At 44.9% G+C, this 19089-nt stretch overlaps 1 long non-coding RNA gene across 2 annotated transcripts; it reads left to right on the forward strand.

The window, feature by feature from the left end:
* Positions 1-2462: 2462 nt before the first annotated feature.
* LOC143820191 (uncharacterized) lies at positions 2463-6971 on the forward strand. Of its 2 annotated transcripts, none has more exons than XR_013225274.1 (3): positions 2463-2570; positions 4364-4447; positions 6670-6971. It is a non-coding gene; the product is annotated as an uncharacterized LOC143820191 (long non-coding RNA). The 2 variants fall into 2 exon arrangements; XR_013225269.1 differs by having other exon boundaries at positions 2470-2744.
* The last annotated feature ends 12118 nt before the right edge of the window (positions 6972-19089 follow it).

Below are 19089 nucleotides of genomic sequence, written 5' to 3' on the forward strand. Positions count from 1 at the left end.
CTGGCAACCCAGCTGGCTGCATATGGAGGAGTCAGGAATCAAACCCAGCTCTTGAGATTAGAGTCTGCTACTCTTTAACCACTTTACCACTTCTCCACACTGAATCTCAAGATTGAGCATGGAACAGAGGGGGGAAGAGGGCCAGAACCCAGGAAGGTCACAGAGTAGGTATATGGGCTAGTGCCCATTGTATTCCTGGATCCAATGGACTTTTGCACAGAGCACTGTGCTCGCACATAGACACACACACACACACACACACACACACTTTGCTGCAGGTTTCAGTTTGTTTAGTCATCATCTTTCTCTCTTCCTGTCTTATAGCTCGATCAGAAGGCAGAGTGCATACAAAATACTCTCTGCAATTTAAAATGCTGAGCAATCTTAATGTGATTGCATACACCATAATTTTGGGGTGTTCTATTGATATACACAAGCAGCCCTGCATGCAAATCATATAATATTGCTCTATGTATGTTTTATCTATCATGTATTGGCAGTATTCATGGGGCAGAAAGGCTGACTATAACATTTGTAAATCAGTATATCCAAGGGTAATCAAGTGGAGGGAAGATAGTGAAGGCTTCCCACCATACAATTGTCCATTCCACTGGGTCACAGTTCTCCTGAACCAGGCAACCAGGCACGGGAAGCAAATGAGGGAAAACTGAAGATGGGGGACAGATCATAAGTTGACTGGTGAATGGGAATGAGACAGTGAATCACGAGTGCTTCAGAAAGACCGTTTATGCACTGGGAACTTCACTGCCCCACCTCCCGTGCAGGAGCACAGATCGGGGGCGGATGAGGTGCACCAGCCCAAATGCTCCCCCGTGTGGGTGCAGGAAGAGGTGGGGCAACCTGCCATGACGAAAACTCCAGCCTGCAGCCCAACATGAAACCTCCAGTGCATAAATGGTCAAAGAGAAACAGTGGAGGGAGGAATGAGATGTCCACAGCAAGTCCTTGAAGGTCCTTCCTGGTGATCGATGTAACTAATTCCCAACATGGCCAGATCTATAGACGAGTTTATCTGGAGATGAGAGCCCTAAAGAGACATGACAGATTTTTCTACAAAAGTGGCTTAGCTTTTGACATTTCTCTGATTTGGATGTTTGTTATGCCAATAAAGGTGTCTTGAGTCTACAAAAGTGCCAAAGGCCCAAGGTTTGAAATAACAGGCTAGGCTGAGTTCCCCCAGGCCTGCCCTAAATTCCACCCTGGAATCAGCCTATCCATTCTCACTTTTACTTTCATTGTTTCCCCAGAAACAGATGTCCTTAAAGACAGCCATTTTCACCCTCGTCTTCCGCCAATCATCCGCCAATGTCAATCAATGACATTGAAATACACACCTGGACCAAGACAAAAGGCAGACCGTGTTGTTGTTTGCGTGACTAGGCGGCTTTAAAAACAAGGGCAAAGTCTTCTGGTTTCTCCAGGAAGAAGTCATTTGATTTGTCTGCCGTTTTCAGTAATCTTCAGTGCTACATTATGACTCAAGCTCACTGTACTTAAGAACATATTCCATCATAAAGATTAATACAGACACGCTTGGAAAAGAGGGCACATTGCATTAACCCCAAATATGTTGCTTTTGAAAGGCTGTATTGTATCTCCATTATTTACCCGCCAGGCCTATTTGGGCATAATATCATCCGATGAGCTTCCTCTTTGTATCTTTGTCAGAGGGTCTTAGTTACACTTTGCATTCTCTATGCAGGAATGAGTATGGGTGGAGAAAATGCATTGCGCTCATTAAATAACCATATGGAACATATTGATTATTTTTCCATAAACACAGAGATATGATCCTTAACTTCACTAGACATGAAACATTCTAAAACTGGTGGTACAGTCCTGAGAGTAAGCTGCCTTGAGTCGACTTCAGTTTTGAACTGACCTGTTTAAGATTATGTTGCACAACCACACATGCACAAGAACTAGCAAAATTTGAGCATGTAGATTTGTTTTTATCCTATAATCAGCAAGCCAAAATAATCTGAAACCCAAATAGGTTTAAGAGAAATTGCATTAATTTCTGTGTGACTTGGCCCAAGTAGATGTATTTAACACAATCTTTACCCTATAATATATAATCATTTCCTATGTGTTCAGAGTGTCTGTAATCATTAGTAAGCCTTATAAAATTCAAACTGACAACTCACTTCCTACCTGATTGGCCCTCCCTGGGTGTGTGCCACCAATAGAAACAGAGCACTCTGCCTAGGAGGGCCAATCAGCTCAAATTGCACTCTCACAATTAGGTCCAATCAGCTTAAATTGCATGCAGATGATTCATTCTCTCTGATTGCCCCTCCCCTGGAAATATTCCCCAATTAGTAGATGGCCTTCAGCCAGGAATGGCCCACCCAGGTAATTTGGCCCCAATCAGGAGAGAATCCTCAGCCAGGAAGTGCTAATAAGGAGGTGACCTGCCTCCGGGGGACGCTTCTGCTTACATTCTGAAGGGGGGGGGCTGCAGAAGGTCCAGACGTGGTCCCCCTGGTGGCCCTCTGAGAGCCAGTGTCACCAGAAAAAGCCTCTATGTTGTGAATGTTTACTCATAAGTAAGTCATGGCTCTAAATTAGAAATAGCCCATCCTGGTAGTTAGCCCAAATGAAGAGGAAGCTCACAGCCATGGAAAGCTAATAAGTGGTCGCTTTCTGCCTCCAACTTCCTGCCAATTTCAGAAGTTTGTTGGGTGGAAGAGAAGCCAGCCTCAGAGCATGCAATGCTGCCAGTAAGTTGTCCTACCTTCCTGGCCTGTTTTGACTCAGAAGACATGGGGGGGGGGGCACAGTGAGTGGTCTCTTAGGAGAGCCTCTGCACACCTTCTGCAGGGGGGCTGTGGGAGACCCAAAAATGGACTCCTGCCAACCCCCTGGGACCTAGGGCAGTCAGGAAAAGCCTCTGCCTGGGAATATTTACTCATGAGTAAGTCATGTGAGGTTTGCGAATTGTAGTCTGAGGAGGATTGCTTTGGGAGTAACCATCACAGGCAATTGAAGCAGGGGAAATAATGCTGTGGGTGGGACTGGGAAGATGTAGACTTTCCTTTTCCGTATGGATACCACCTCGGTCTCGCTGCAATCTTCCCAAGACCATCACAACAATGCAAATTTGAGACTCATGGCATGGAAGATGAGTAAATTGTAGATGGGGGCATAGAAGACACCCTGTGAGGTTGGTGAGGCTGACAGAGCTCTGAGAGAAATTGCTCTGTGAGAACAGTTTCTAACAGGACTGTGACTAGCCCAGTATGTGGAGGATCAGGGAATAACAGCATCTGCTCTTAACTACTACACCAAGCTGTACAAATTACCATTACCTTAAAGAGATGTAGCTAGAGCAGAGGCAGAAGAAGCTGTTGCAGGAGGATGGTGTAAGACTTTTTTTACTTGCTCATTGACTGTTATGGGATTCTTTTCCTTTAAATTTGGACCTTCTGGCCAATGGCTTCTCAGAGCTATCCAAGGAGGGAGACAATCAAGCATTTCCTACATGGAGAGGTGATTGTGTATTTCATAAAGTTTGCAATGGGAGAAGGGAGTAATGCTTTTGTCTCCTGTGTTCTTTCTGTGTATATGTAGTGGGGACTGCTACACAACCCCTATCCCCTTCCCAAGCAGCTCTTTCATCCAGGGGAACTGATCTTTGCAGTCTGGAGTGGAGCTTTCATTCTGGGGGTTCTCCATGTCCTACCTGGAGGCTGGCATCCCTGAACAATGACATGGATGCTAGCCTCCAGCTAGGACCTGGAGATCCCACTTTTGGGGTTTCTCAAAGCCTGAAGAATATTTCTCTTCTGGGGTTTCTCAATGGTAAAAAAAGTTGACATAGACGCAGTAATTGAGACTCCCTCTGTAAGTTCTTTGCCAACCAATGTTTGATTGTAACATACTACTGTTTTTGATGTACGGACATTGAACTGAACTGAAGAACATACAGACTGAAAATTTTTCAGTTCCTTAAGCAAATTTTGCAATCAATTAAATATTTTCAATAAAGGAAGGAAATGAAAAGTTTATGAATTATTTAATGTTTATTGTTATTAGCAATTGCCTCCACTCTGCTGGGCCCACCAAGACCTCTGCCGGCACTTGTTTAACATGGGGAAATGTACAGGAAAGTCCATTGTTTTGCAAGGCCTAGTAGTTCTTTGAGTACAGGAGGACTCTTGTGCTGACTCATATGGTCAGATATGCTTCAGCTGCATGTCTAGAAGAGTGCAAAACATCCAGGAGACGTAGAAAGGGCAAGGGCTAAAGTGCATGGTGAGGCACAACATGGGATTGTAGCCATTGGAAGCATGCATATTATCCACCTAAACATCTGGCATTGTCTTCCACATCTGTGCAGGGCCAATGGAGTCAGCTATTCAGATGAGGACTATGACATCTTCTTGATGGATTTGCAAGTGGGTGTTCTTGGCAGATGAAACAGGTAAGCGCGACAGACTAAGCAGCAAGCTGATCCCCACCCCACCCCCGGTGGCAGAAGTAGTGCAGGAATATGATGCTTCAATGGTATGTGATTCATGAGCATTCTGAGGCATCAGTTTAGGGGATGAAAGGTTAACCCTGAGACCAGAAGTATGGTCTGGGTTGGGACTCATAGAATCATAGAATAATAGAGTTGGAAGGGACCTCCTGGGTCATCTAGTCCAACCCCCTGCACTATGCAGGACACTCATATCCCAATCGCTCATTTTGGACCCATAGACCTTGCCACTAGGGGGAATGGACATGGCACACCTCCCTCAAGCACTAAAAAAAAAGAAAGGATTGGCAAGGAGGACCATGAACCAAAACCACGTGACAGCTCGGGTTCTCAGAGCCAGGGTGGCTTCGCCCATAAGATCAGGGATGCCCAAAATAGAGAAGGTCTAATTCATCTGCACTCCACCAATTTGCCTGCATTGCAGTTAGCTCTGGGATGGGTTTTTGGCCTGTGTGCACTGCAGATCCCACGTGAGAAATGAAGATAAAGCTGGCCCCTTCATTATCCCAGCTGACTGTGTCGGCTCTCGTAATTCCACAGACAATAGCAAATAGTGAGGAGTTTGAATAATAAGTTTCAAAGAGCCCTTGAGAGGAGCATGGGAGGGGATCTCTTTTCCTCATGAAGCTGTCAGACACCAGCAATGTAGCAGACTTGCGCTGGACGATGTGTTTACAATACGTTCTCAACCTGTTAACGGCATTTCACATGAAACTACTCTTGCGTTCGCACCTGCCTTTCGACAGCATCCTCCTGTCTCAGCACCAGCCGCCCTGTGAAAAACAGAGCTCATTCCACATATATTTACATGTTGGCAGACTTCCGTGTCTTCCTTTGGGAGCCTTAAGTGGTTCCAGGAAAGTACATCCAAGCAAGTGGAAGTTCCTGAATTGTCTATCAAATCATACAGTCAGCAAGTGATTGATGTTCCACTTGCTAGAACCGCTTCTTTTATTTCCTTTTCTAATGTGTTTCTCTCCACATAATAGCTATGGCTCCTCAGTTCTTATTTGTATGTGGTTTGCTGTTCAGAGAATTCTTCCAAGACAAACAATAACTGTCCAGAGTATTAAAAGTTGCTGTCAAAAATATGGCTGTTACTTTGTCTCAGCCTTTCTCAACCCTTTTACCCTTGAGAAACACCTGAAATATTCTACAGGTGTCGAGAATCCACAGAAGTGATGTCAGCAAGACACCTTCCTGCCATGCCCATGTAAGTCACAGGTAACCAGATGTGACATCACCCAGACACTCCCACTGGAAGTGACATCACTAGGCCAGCAAAGATTTTTTATTGACTGAGGTCCCTTCCCTTCCCACCCACTCCAGGCCCATCATTGGCCATTTTGGGAGGGGGGGCAGGTCAACATATTAGGCCACAGCACCTAATGTAATTAAAATTAGATCATGTCACCTAATTTAATTAAAAATTAATTAACTCCCACCCAATCAGAGAAACCCTCCCAGGAAACCCCAGGGATTCATGAAGCCCTGGGCAGAGTCTGCACTTACTTTGTTTATTCCATTGTCAATCCTGTTGAATTCAGATCGCTTTGAACTCAGATCTTCCTCTCCCCATTGAAACAGGAAAGTCTTCTGCACATGGTTAGGGAGGCTCAGAAGGGGGGGGGGAGCCAAGCCTCTTTCTTTCTTTTCTTGAAGGGGGGGGGAGAGGAGCCAGGCAGGGAGCCTCTTTCTTTTCTTGGAGGGGTGGGGGAGAAGATCGAAAAAGGCAGAGGAGGGAGGAAAAATCCAGGACCGACAGAAGTTGAGAGAAATTAGGGGCTTCTCCTTAAGGCAAATTCATCACATGACCACCTGTGGCCAATCATGGGTCCTCTACCACGGAAGAGAGCCCCGATTCAAAACAATGTGATTTTATAATACATTCAGGATCAAAAGCACTCTAAGATATTGCACAATTAAGGTAGGGTCACTCCGGATCAATCCTTCTTGCTGCAGAAGGAAATTTTAAATTGCCCCAAATCCAAACGGAAATCGCATTCTGTGTAGAGGGCAGGGACTGAATCGATCTGGGGCTGGAATAAAAGCTCCGTGCAGTTTACACCCTGGTTGAGAAAGCCCGCATTATCTAGATGTCATAATGCTACTATCTCACATTCTTCTTCTGAAAATGGCAGGACTTGCCTCTGTTTTTACCCCAGCTGCAGCCTGGAAATCAAGTCTGGATTCTGCTGGGCACAGAATATTTCTTCCCTGTGCTACTGCTTCCAGGAATGTGTGGTTAACTGCTTACTTCAGGAACAAAAGTTACCACATTGCCGATAATGTTTAGTGCCAACTTCAGTGAACATACTGTATCTGGGACTGGGAAGAACAGCCACGAGGAGCTAGAAAAGATTCTTAAGTGTAGGGTTGTGCTGCTGGGATCACAGATGGAGTTTATCTATGCCATAACGTTCTTCCATTACTCTGCATGGATCTGAAAGTGGAAACAAAAACAGAGAGAAAAAAGCCTATCCAATGGCAATATAATAAAATATTATTTGTAAATATTGTCCTTTTTGTGGTTTTCCTTATCTTTTTATTCGGTGGGACTTAGACCGTCCTTCGTTACTCCTGTATTATACTGGGTATGAAAGTGGGACAATGAAGAAAGCTGATAGAGGGAAAGTAGATTCATTTGAAAGGTAGTGTTAAATAGTGGTTTTGGTGGACTACAAAAACAGACAAATAAGTAGGTTCTAGATCAAATCAAAGAGCCTCTTGTGGCGCAGGTGGTAAGGCAGCAGAAATGCTGTCTGAAGCTCTGCCCATGAGGCTGGGAGTTCAGTCCCAGCAGCTGGCTCAAGGTTGACTCAGCCTTCCATCCTTCCGAGGTTGGTAAAATGAGTACTCAGCTTGCTGGGGGGTAAACGGTAATGACTGGGGAAGGCACTGGCAATCCACCCTGTATTGAGTCTGCCATGAAAACGCTAGAGGGCGTTGTCAAGTGCTAAAAGAACTCACAACAAAACTTCTGTGAAAAGAAAGCTTTAATGGAAGTTAACTTAAAGTTAACTTAAAGTTAAAGTTAATGGAAGTTAACTTAAAGTTAAAAGAGCCTCTTGTGGCGCAGAGTGGTAAGGCAGCTGTCTGAAAGCTTTGCCCATGAGGCTGGGAGTTCAATCCCAGCAGCCGGCTCAAGGTTGACTCAGCCTTCCATCCTTCCGAGGTCGGTAAAATGAGTACCCAGCTTGCTGGGGGGTAAACGGTCATGACTGGGGAAGGCACTGGCAATCCACCCCGTATTGAGTCTGCCATGAAAACGCTAGAGGGCGTCACCCCAAGGGTCAGACATGACTCGGTGCTTGCACAGGGGATACCTTTACCTTTAACTCTAGTCACATAACTCGAGAAGTCAAATCTGCCAAACAACAGAACTGCAAGCATTTATCAATACAATTCTCCCGCTCAAAACTTGAATGTTCCCAGGGGAGGGGTAGTCCCTCTCCCAGGTGCCATCCCAGGCTTCCTGCCAGAGGCGCTACAATCCGCGCGTCCTTGGGCTGGCCAGCGCCAGCAACAAGATAAAGCACTCACAGGCACCCCAGGGTTTCTGTTACTATGTTGGTGTTACAATATGCAGAGCGAGCAGGCACAGATCAAAGTACAGACAATTCAGAGCAGGCACTACAAAGCATGATAACATGGGAACAGAGAATAGAATTGGATTACATGAACTATAAAGAGAGATGTACTGAAATACAAATGGAGTCACCCCTGTCAATAGACAATTCATGGCAGAGAACAGGCACTGATCCTGACAGGCGTCACCCCAAGGGCTAGATATGTCCCAGTGCTTGCACAGGGGATACCTTTACCTTTACCTTTTTAGATCAAATCAAGCCTCAACTGTCCCTAGAAGCTAAAATGCCTAAACTGAGGCGATCATACTTTGTATACATTATGAGAAGACAGGAGTATCTGGAAAAGGCAACGATCCTAGGAAAAGTTTGAAAGCAACAGAAATCCCCAACATGAGATGGACTGACCAAGAAAATAAGAAGAGCCCTGTTGGATGAGACCAATGGTCCATCTACTCCAGCTTGATGTCTCCTGCAATGGCCAACCAGTTCCTCTGGAGGGCCAACAACAGGGCATAGAGACCGAACCCTTCCTTAATTTTGTCTCTTGGCTCCAGAGGATTAGTGCTCTTGAATATTGAGGTTCTCCTCACTCACCAGGGCAAGTAGCCATTGATAGACTTATTCTCCATGAACTGCCTAGCAATGGTGACTGAAGGCATCAATTTCTTAAAGCTACATATCCTCCTTTTACTATTTTAGGGCTTTTTTTATTTTTAAAAAATCACCTATATATACATAATGTACATTTCAGGGTTCTTTGCAAACCTGGAGCATTTTTCAGGTTTGTAGAAAGAAAGCCAGTTTGGTGTAGTGGTTAGGAGTGCGGACTTCTAATCTGGTGAGCCGGGTTCAAGGCAGCTGGGTAACCTTGGGCTCGCCACGGCATTGATAAAGCTGTTCTGACCGAGCAGGAATCTCAGGGCTCTCTCAGCCTCAATGACCTCACAGAGTGTCTGCTGTGGGGAGAGGAAAGGGAAGGCGAATGTAAGCCGCTTTGTGACTTCTTCGGGTACAGCAAAAGTGGCATATAAGAACTGACTCTTCTTCTTCTAATGGCACCAATCTCCAGATTTAAGTATCATCAGATTGGACTGGGTTGTCTATAAGAATATACAAGTGGGGAGGCCCATATGACTCACAGAGGGAAATCCCATTCTCCCCCTCTTGCCTGTTAAACCCAGGCATGGCTCATTTCCAACCCCCTGATCACCGAGAATGGTACAGCTCTAGGCCTACACAGCTCCTGCTGCTTAGCCTAGAGTGGCTCTCAGAAATGGCAGTCACTAAGGCTGGGCCTAGTGTGGCTCCCAGACACTGCCAGGGCAACTTTTCCTGGACACAGGTAAGTCCACTGGGTGTACACAGACAACCCTCTTTATGGGGGGGGGGGGGTGCTAACCCCTCCAATGCAATATAGGTTTTTAGATTTTTCTGCAAACCTGAGGAATCCTCTAAATTTGCAGAACTATCTGGCTTAAGTTAGTGCCTCCCCAATCCACGGATTTAGGTATCTACAGATTAAGCCATTCTTGACTACTAGGTTATAAGAAGATAAGGACAGATTTATTTCATTGGGTTTACAGTTCCTTCACTGGGGGGGGGGGAACAACCAAACAAATCCCGTCATATCATTTGTTCACTGCTGCCAATTACACTGTGCCCTACTGACTTCCCAAGTACTTTAACTTGTTCTCACATCTGATCAGGTGCATTATATCAGTAATTTGCTTTCCTGTTGCAAGGTTAAATGAAAGTAGACTCAGGCGGCCCCCTTCATGACAAGACTGCTGGCATATGTTTTTAGTGTAATGCTTTCACTCCAAGGTTACAGCTCATTATACTGCATGTTGTGTCGGTGTCACCTGGAAACCAAACACCTGTTCTTCAATCAAACTTCTATGAAGTCAATGCATGGTTAATGGGTGACCCTTCCGGTTTTGACTAGGCCTGTTGGGCTCTGAGGGGGCTTCAGACAGGGATATTCCACTCACCAATTAAACTGAGGGGGGTCAGCAATTGTCTGTGGCACCTAGAGAATAACAGGTTGCTGTTCTCCAATGTAGACATCCTCATGAGCCTTTGGTAAAGTGGTTAAGAGTGGCAGCCTTTAATCTGGGGAACGGGCTTTGATTCCCCACTCCTCTTCCACATGCAGCCAGCTGGGTGACCTTGGGCCAGTCATAGTTTTCCCACGTACCTCACGAGGTATCTGTTGTGGCAAGAGGAAGGGTAGGCGATTGTAAGCCACTTGGAGACTCGTTCAGGTAGTGAAAAGCAGGGTATAAAAACCAATACTACTTCTGCTTCTGAGACGTGCCACTGGGCCAGCCGTCTTTCATCCATTCTGTTTTTTCCTGATCAGAAGAAACACACACACTAAAAAGGGGTTAGCCAGACTGATGGGGGCTAGGTTCATCCATGGCCATTAGCTCCGATAAGTAAATGAAACCAATATTAAGAGGCAATAAACCTCTGTGAGGAGGCAATATCAGGGGAAGCTCTCAACCTCTATACTCTGTTTGTTGGCCCTCCAGGACAACTGGTTGGCCGCTATGTGAATCTGGATGCAAGGCCTGTAGGATCTCTGGGCTGATATAGGAGGGATCGTCTCATGCTCTTCGATTCTTAATGCAGTTTGGGGGAGGTAACGACTCTCCTACTTACTGCTGCAGAAATAAGCCTGCACTTTGAAATGCTGCCTGAGGCAATCATTGGAAAGGGGAACTTCACTTGTTTTCAGTGGAAATTTTCACTTTGTGTTTAAGTATCTATCTTTTTTGTTTAAAAAACGCTTCATTTGCAGGAGAGTGTATTTCCGTATGACACATGTGTACCTACATCACAGAAGGATCTAATTTGTGTGCTCCTGTTCTATTTTCCTGGAGATTAGCATTTTAAATGAAGTTTGCATAATATGAAAAGCCCCACTAAAAGGCTTACCGCTCATTTATATGTAAATTGAGCAACTTTTGAGAGATGAAATAAGAGGGGGAGAGAGAGAGAAATTGTTAAACCTTATGCTCAATTTTGGTATGAGATGATACGTTAAAGCTTTTCTTAACATGCAGCGTCATGTCATGATTTAGATGAAGGGATCCTAAAATAACAAAACAAAATTAGAGTCCAGTGGCACCTTAAAATAGTTATACTTGGCTACAGACCCTTCTGCCCCCTTTTGTTTTTGTATGCATTTATATATTTCTATCTTGTGGCGCAGGGTGGTAAGGCAGCCGACATGCTGTCTGAAGCTCTGTCCAGGAGGCTGGGAGTTCAATCCCAGCAGCCAGCTCTAGGTTGACTCAGCCTTCCATCCTTCCGAGGTCGGTAAAATGAGTACCCAGCTTGCTGTAAAATGAGTACCCAGCTTGCAGTAAAACGGTAATGACTGGGGAAGGCACTGGCAAACCACCCCGTATTGAGTCTGCCATGAAAACGCTAGAGGGCGTCACCCCAAGGGTCAGACATGACCCGGTGCTTGCACAGGGGATATCTTTACCTTTATATATTTGTCAACAGTTTCACTTGTATGCTTTTCCCTGTTAGCTTTCTATGTTTGTATTGCATACGGAAGTTACAAAAGCTTTATGTGCGGCTTATATGAAATGTTGGTTTGTTTGTTTATTTATTTATTTGTTTGTTTATTTATTTATTTATTGCATCCATATACCGCCCTTCCAGGGTGGTTCACCGCAAACGGACACATACAACGTGAATTCAGGAATCAACAACCACAGTGTCATCAGTTAACATTGGACATTAAAAATTTAATTTTCCACTGTATAACTATTAACATAACTCTGCAGATTGGTCAGAGTGGGAGGGGCATTCTGGAGGGCCCAATCGATGTTGTCGGTTTCGCTGGCCTCAACCAAATGCTCGGTGGAAGAGCTCCGTACAAAGAATGTACCTTTCCCGCCATTCCGATCCCTCATACCCCCTCCCATGCTTGGTCCCCCTATAAGTACACCCCAATGTCCATTGTATCTTTGTCTCTGCCAAGGCGACTGTTCAATGAGTCTTGGCCCACGTTAGCCAATGTAACTGTTCTGTTTAATAAAGCCTTCCTTCTGGATCTACTCTGCCTGGGATCTGGGAAGTTCCTTTATCACAGACTGTATTTGCTAACCCCTGCCTGATTCCTGACAATCTTTAAACCACCCGCGGCGCCGCGGACTAAATAAAGTCGTAAGGGCTGGTGGGGAGGAGTTAGTGTGGACTCTGTCCGGGATAAAAACTTGGAGGAACAAATCAGGAGCCGCAAAGCGGCTCCTGATTCGCTCCTCCGAGTGTCAATCCTGGACCAAGGAGGCAATGGGGAGGCACGCAAAGCCTCCTTGGCCGCCATTGCCTCCGCCTTGCTCCTTTCCATCTGCACACCCGCCCAACTCTGCCTTCTCCTGGCCGCTGCCGGTGACGTGACTGGCCCACGGCCGCCACCGCCGCCACCGCCGCGCCTGCACGGCCAGCAACGTGCCTGGCCTGCTGCTGCTGCCACCGCCGCAGCTGCCCCGCCGCCGCCGCGCTCCTACACATGGTCACCCGCCTCATGGCTGGTCGTGACCCAGCGTCCTTGGAGCTCCTGGCCGCTCAGGAGCCGCGCTACACGACCGCAGGTAGGCCTACTTCTTCCCATCCAAGCCCTGCTCTCCAAAAGCCTCGCTGACTCGACGCGGTCCCTCGCATTGCTGGTGCCCTTCGGATTCCGGGGGGGGGGGGGAGAGCCCTCTAGCGCCCATTTTATTGCATTATAAAATGGGCTTTAAATCTAGTATGGTTATAAAGCCTTCAAAACCCACAAATTACGTAAACATTTATTTGCAATGATGATAAATTTAAACACTGATTATGAAAATATACAGTTATAACACAATCATTTTTCTTCACCCATCGTTGCCTCAGAAATCCAACAGGAAAACCTTCAGTAAAAGATTTCCTAACCAAAAGCCACGTGCCTTGCAAAACTGGAACTTGCCTATAAAGAACCTAAAGACTCCGAATTCTCCCAAGACATAGCAGCTCTAGAAAAATCCTAGAGACACAGCCATAGGGGTGGCCAAACTGTGACTCGCCAGATGTACATGAACTAAAATTCCCATGACCCCCTGTCAGTATGCTGTTGGCAGGGCCTCATGGGAATTGTAGTCCATGGATATCTAGAGAGCCACAGTTTGGCCACCCTGTATAAGACAAACTGTAGAAAATTGTTACCACGAAAATATCACAAACAACAAGTTGTATTCCCATGATTTCAAATTCTCATACTTCTATGAAGCTGAGGTGTCTCAGGTCATTCAAACTTTCTCTGCCGAACCCACTTCACAGGGTTGTTGTGAGAACAAAACGAAGAATGGGAGATCTATGTAGAGAAGCCACCCTTGCTTTGTATATACCCAGGAAGCACCATCATTTTTTTTCTCTCTTTTTTGAGAAGGAAAAAGGCAAAAGTAGAATTTTTGGCATAGCTGGGGAGTTGTGAAATTAATTAGATCCATCCAGAAAATCCTATTTCCGGGTTTAGCAGTATCCAGGAAACCTTTCCTTTTAGATGCAAATCATTTGTAAATCACTACTTTTCAATTCTTGGCATGTGACTTTTGAAACTGAAATCAGATTAACCTCTGGGTCATTAATCCCATTCTGACAGATGAATAATTGCTGGGTTTCATTACAATTTTCAGCCCTAGTTATTTTTTAAAGTGCATTATGTGTCAGTGTGAAAATGTTTTGCACCACCATCTCCAAGGCACCTCTGAGCGCCTTGCAGAGATAAGAGAATATGAGTATGCACTGAAGACCATAAAATATTTTAATTACTTTATATTTACATACTTAGACTTATTCTCAGTATATTCATACCAGTGACCTCAATGGTATCTTTTCACCCAAACAAGCATGCACAGGACTACAGCTATATAGCTCAATTCTGTGCATTTGCTTCCTTGATTTGGGGGGAAAAACAATTCTTACTTCAGTGGTACTTGATGTCGGAAAGTGCCATCATTCACATCTGATTTTGGGTGACTACATGGGGCTTTCAAGGTAAGAGATATTCAGAGGTGGTCTTCCATGACATGCCTCCACATCATGACTCTGGTATTCCTTCGTGATCTCCTGTATAAATACTAGCCAGGGCTGACCCTGCTTAGCTTCTGAGATCTGACAAGATCAGGCTCCACCCCCTCATCTAGATCATTAATAAATATGTTAAAAAGTACCGGACCGAGCCCCGAGGTACCCCGCTACTCACCTCCCTCCAGTCTGATGAAACACCATTGACAACAACTCTTTGAGTGCGGTTCTCTAACCAATTCCCTATCCACCTGACTATCTGAAAATCCAGATTGCAGTCCTTCAATTTATCCATCAGAACATCATGAGGAACCTTATCAAAAGCTTTACTGAAATCCAAGTAAACGACATCAACCGAACTTCCACGATCCAGCAAACCTGTTACTTGGTCAAAAAAGGAAACCAGGTTGGTCTGGCAGGACGTGTTGGAGACAAATCCATGCTGACTTCCTTGGATCACCAAATTGTCCTCCAGATGTTTGCAGATCACTTCCTTTAATATCTGCTCCATTATCATCCCCACAACAGAGGTCAGACTCACTGGTCTGTAGTTTCCTGGGTCATCCTTCCTCCCTTTTTTGAAGATCGGAATAACGTTTGCTCTCTTCCAGTCCTCCGGGACATCTCCAGTCTTTAAAGGGGTCCTGACGATGATGGACAAGGGTTGTGCAAGTTCTCCAGAAAGTTCTTTGAGCACTCTTGGGTGCATTTCATCCAGCCCAAGGGATTTGAACTCATAATCCTTGGTAGTGATAGAAAGTGCCATCAAGACCTGATACGGCTGGGGTGGCCAAATTGTGGCTCTTCAGTTGTCCACGGACCATAATTCCCATGAGCCCCAGCTAGCACAACCCTGGATTTCTTTATTGGTCTACCATCCAAATACTAACCAAAGCCAACCCTGCTTAGCTTCCGACTAGCTTGGGTCATCCCGGTCAGGTCTCAATAATCTTTAGTATTTATCTAATGCTTTTTGTGTTCAAAGTGCTTAATGGAATTTCAGCCCCTGGGGCAGGAGCTATTCCAGAGTACAAGAACCATAGCAACTGATAGCAAGTTGGCAAGGAAGAGGAAAGCAATGATGCATTGCCAGGAAGCAAAGAACTGCCGCATTGGCATATGCATCATGCCTCGTATTGGAAATGAGTCCACAGCTGAAGGATGGTGGCTCCACTAAGACTACTCTTGAGCCTGTGTGAAATGTACCCTGCACCACTTTAGTACATCAGTGTTCATAAGGCTGAAGTAGGTTCATGTGTGACTTTGCAAGATGCAACTGAGAGAGGTGCAACTGAGATTCACGACACAGCACCCCACAAAGGGTTTCCTCCAATTGAGCTTAGGGCTTCTACACAGACATAATTCCCATTCTATTCAGTGGCACTTAGTCCAAGGAAAGTATAGGTAAGATTGCAGCGATGTATTTCAACTCATACCCACAAGGCAATCCTAAACAAAATGACATTTATATCTATGGGGTTAGAAGAGTTAGGATCTCCTTAGGACAGTGGTTCCCAACCTTGGGGTCGCGCCCCCATTTGTGGTTGATTGGCCCCTTCCCCGGGTCGGCAGGTTGCTGGCCGCCGCAGTAGCAGCGGCAGCCCATGATAGCGGGTGGTGGGTGGCAGGCAGCGGCAGGCAGCGGCAGGCAATAGCAGTGGATGGAAGTAGGTGGTAGGGGCAGTGGCAGCGGCAGGTGGTGGAAGTGGACAGAGGTGGCCGGTGGAGGCAGGTGGCAGCGGAGGTGGGCGGAGCCATGGCACTGGCTGCCTCCACGCCGCCTCAGTTGTTGTGCCTGTGCGCATGCACACACCCACACGCCACCCACCCGTGCACACTGCCACCGCCGAAGTTGAGGTCGTGGTACCGGTAAGGTTGAGAACCGCTGCCTTAGGATCACAAGCTTCCTCAGTCCCTGTTCTTTTCTAGTACTGTGCAAGAATTAGGTAAAATCATGGAGTATCCCTGCACTGTTTAGCTTATTCATGCAGCCTAAGTTGTCATTGCTAATTGCAATGTGTGCACCATTCAGTATTCAGAATGATGGCCGTTATCTTTCTCACCAGAATTTTTCCACCAGACCTTGCAAATCTTCAAACTAGATACTGAATAAAGTACCTTCTTTCCACTTCTTTCTGCCCATTTTCCCCAAAACAATTCATGAAGAATTTAATCAGGAGAAGTGGTTCTTGACGTTATATACTCTATTTTTCCATTGTACATACAAGCTAGAAGTTGTTGTTGCTGTACTTCACATTAGGTGGAAGGCTGATACATCTTTCTCTTGTAAATGCATAGCACGTGACTCATTCATATTATTCTGGAGTATATATAATGTAGTCTACGACCCTCTCAGAGGTGTTATTGAAGAGATGCTGAGGCATTATATTCTTGATTGAAGCTTGGTTAAGCTCCTGACAATAGTGACAAAACGAAGGCAATGCATAAGGCCGAGTTTAGGAAAACTCTGCTGAACTCAGATCGTCATCTTTAATAGTAACCCACCAGTTCACAAAGTAATTTCAGGTTTTCCCCACAGTTGCTTGATGCAGGTGAAGAAACCTCCGGGTGTATCATCTTTCTGTTTTTAAAAAGATACGGAGGAAAGTTCAAGCATAACTTTTGGTCTTTACACCAGAAATCAGGCTAGTAAACAAAAATGGAACACGCTGGCATATTGAAGATGTCAGACGATATCAAACTGAGATGGAAGCATTGTAAGCTGGGTAGCATCCTCTATCTACCTAATTAAGTACTCTCAAGTCACCACTGACTCATGGCAATCCCAGCAAGAGAGAAAGAAAAGTGGCTTGCCCTTGCTTTCCTCAGCAGAGTCTTCCTCGGTGGGCCCCCCCATCCAAGTACCTTAGCTTAGCTTCTGAGATCTGATGAGATCAGACTCTATCATGCTGCCTTCCCTCCCTTCATCCATCTTGTCTTTCCCATTTATTCAATTGGTAGGCATTCTGGTCTTTTTTTTTAACTGGTTTTCTACTCCAGAGATAACTCTCAAAATGCATTTCTGAAACCTGCCCAGCACATTCAAGGTGTTACAGTGCAATGTATAATGGAAGCCTTTCACAGAATTCAAAATGGAAGCATGCATATTTGATATTCATGAGTCGTTTACGCTGCAGGCCATTGCTTTTGTGTGTGTGTGTTTTGACTATCACTGTGGATGAATATCACAAAATGGGGGAATTATTTCAGATGCTTTGTGGGAAAGAGATGGGTAGCCTGTACCCTCTACTCTGATGAAATTCCTAAAAATTGGTTATATAACCTACCTAAATTAAAGATGCTTTCACATAATAAGCAGAGATCAGGCAGTGATATAGGGTCTTGAAGAAGACTGTACTTTTTTATAGACTGCGTTCTCACAGTGCATTTTGTGCTGCGATGTTTGCTGCTATCCTTCATTCATGAAGAGATTTGTTCAAAAGCATTCTGCTTCTGCAGCAGCCAGCTTTTTTTTATAACTCTCAGCCTCATTAACTCTCTGCTGTTTCTCAAATCTCCAGGGGAAATATCTGTTCTTCCTATTTTTACAGTGCAGTCTTAGGCAGAGCTTCTCCAATTTAAGGCCACTAATATCAGTGGGTGTAAAGTGGAATAACTCTTTATAGGATTGCCCTGTGAGTTCCATACACGTCTTTTAATAATGTTATTCTAAAGCTGCCCTCTGTAACACTAAGACGCTTGGAAGCAAAACGTAAAACAATTGAAAACCCTGCTAGGTATTTGCATGTCAAATTTCAGCACCACATTATGTCTTGTTATTCCACCTTCCAAAGTAAACGGTACAGAATAAGAGCATCCGTTTTCCATTGTGAGGGGGAAAGCACTCATACCTTGAATAGGTCAGGCTTGACTTTTCACTAATAGGAAGCAGCAAATATGAGTTTTCACACAGGGCTGCCTTGGTTCTGGAGGTCCACATGTTCTTCAGACCCACCACATTTGGATTGTAACAACTGATGTGCTCTGAAAAGGTCTTAATATTGCGATAACTTTGAAAGCCAGAGGCGCTGTTGTAATGATCCCTAAGGAATTCAGAACTCTGACTGTAAATCTAATCCCTGCAGCAAGGTTAATATTTGTTAACCACTGTAATTCAGGTCCTTCTCCTACAATCCAGCAATGGTTTGTGAAAATCATGAGGACAAAAGATTTTTAAAAGTGGGCCGCACCCAACAATGTATCACAAAACAAAAATGAAAAATTGCCAAGTGATAAGAAATAGATAAGAAATAGATTTATATTTTAAAGTCCCCTATAGGTTTCCACAGGGGGAATCAGAACAGGCACCAGGTGCTGGAACCATCCGCAGCAAATGAAGTCTTTTACAGTCCTTATCACCTGGCACTTTTTTCCTTTTGGCTTTGTGGAAATTATGGAAATGTATGCGTTAATCAGGCTGACTGCTCATCAGCATAATGAAGCTGTAAACCTGGGTTTGGTGCGGTACCTTTTGCTGCAGGGGGACACCTGAAGTTTCTTCTAAGGAAATCTTTTTTCTCAAGGTATTTCAGGACCCTTTTTTGTTAAGATCAATTCTTTGTTGTTGTGGTTTTGCCTTTGTATGTTTGTTAAGGTTAATTTTAAAAGTTACCTTAAGAAGAAAAGAATAGTATCAGCCATTTTCCATTCTGAAGGGTCAAACTTGCTAATTCTTTGACTAGCTTGGGATTGGCTTTTAAGTAACAGGCCAGTTTTCATCCACCTATTAGCAGTGCTGTCTCTTTTTGCCAGCCGTCTGGTTGTCAGGTGCCAAGTGATCATGTTATATGCTGAAGCCTGACATAGCATGCTGTTCTAGGGATTGTGATTTAACATTTTGTGTGTTTTATCTCTACTTATAGATGGTTTTGTTGAATATTCCAAACCGTCCTGAGGCCTGTGACCCAGGGGAGGAATATGAATTTA

This window comes from Paroedura picta, chromosome 1 (genome assembly GCF_049243985.1).
Source record: "Paroedura picta isolate Pp20150507F chromosome 1, Ppicta_v3.0, whole genome shotgun sequence".
NCBI lineage: Eukaryota > Metazoa > Chordata > Lepidosauria > Squamata > Gekkonidae > Paroedura > Paroedura picta.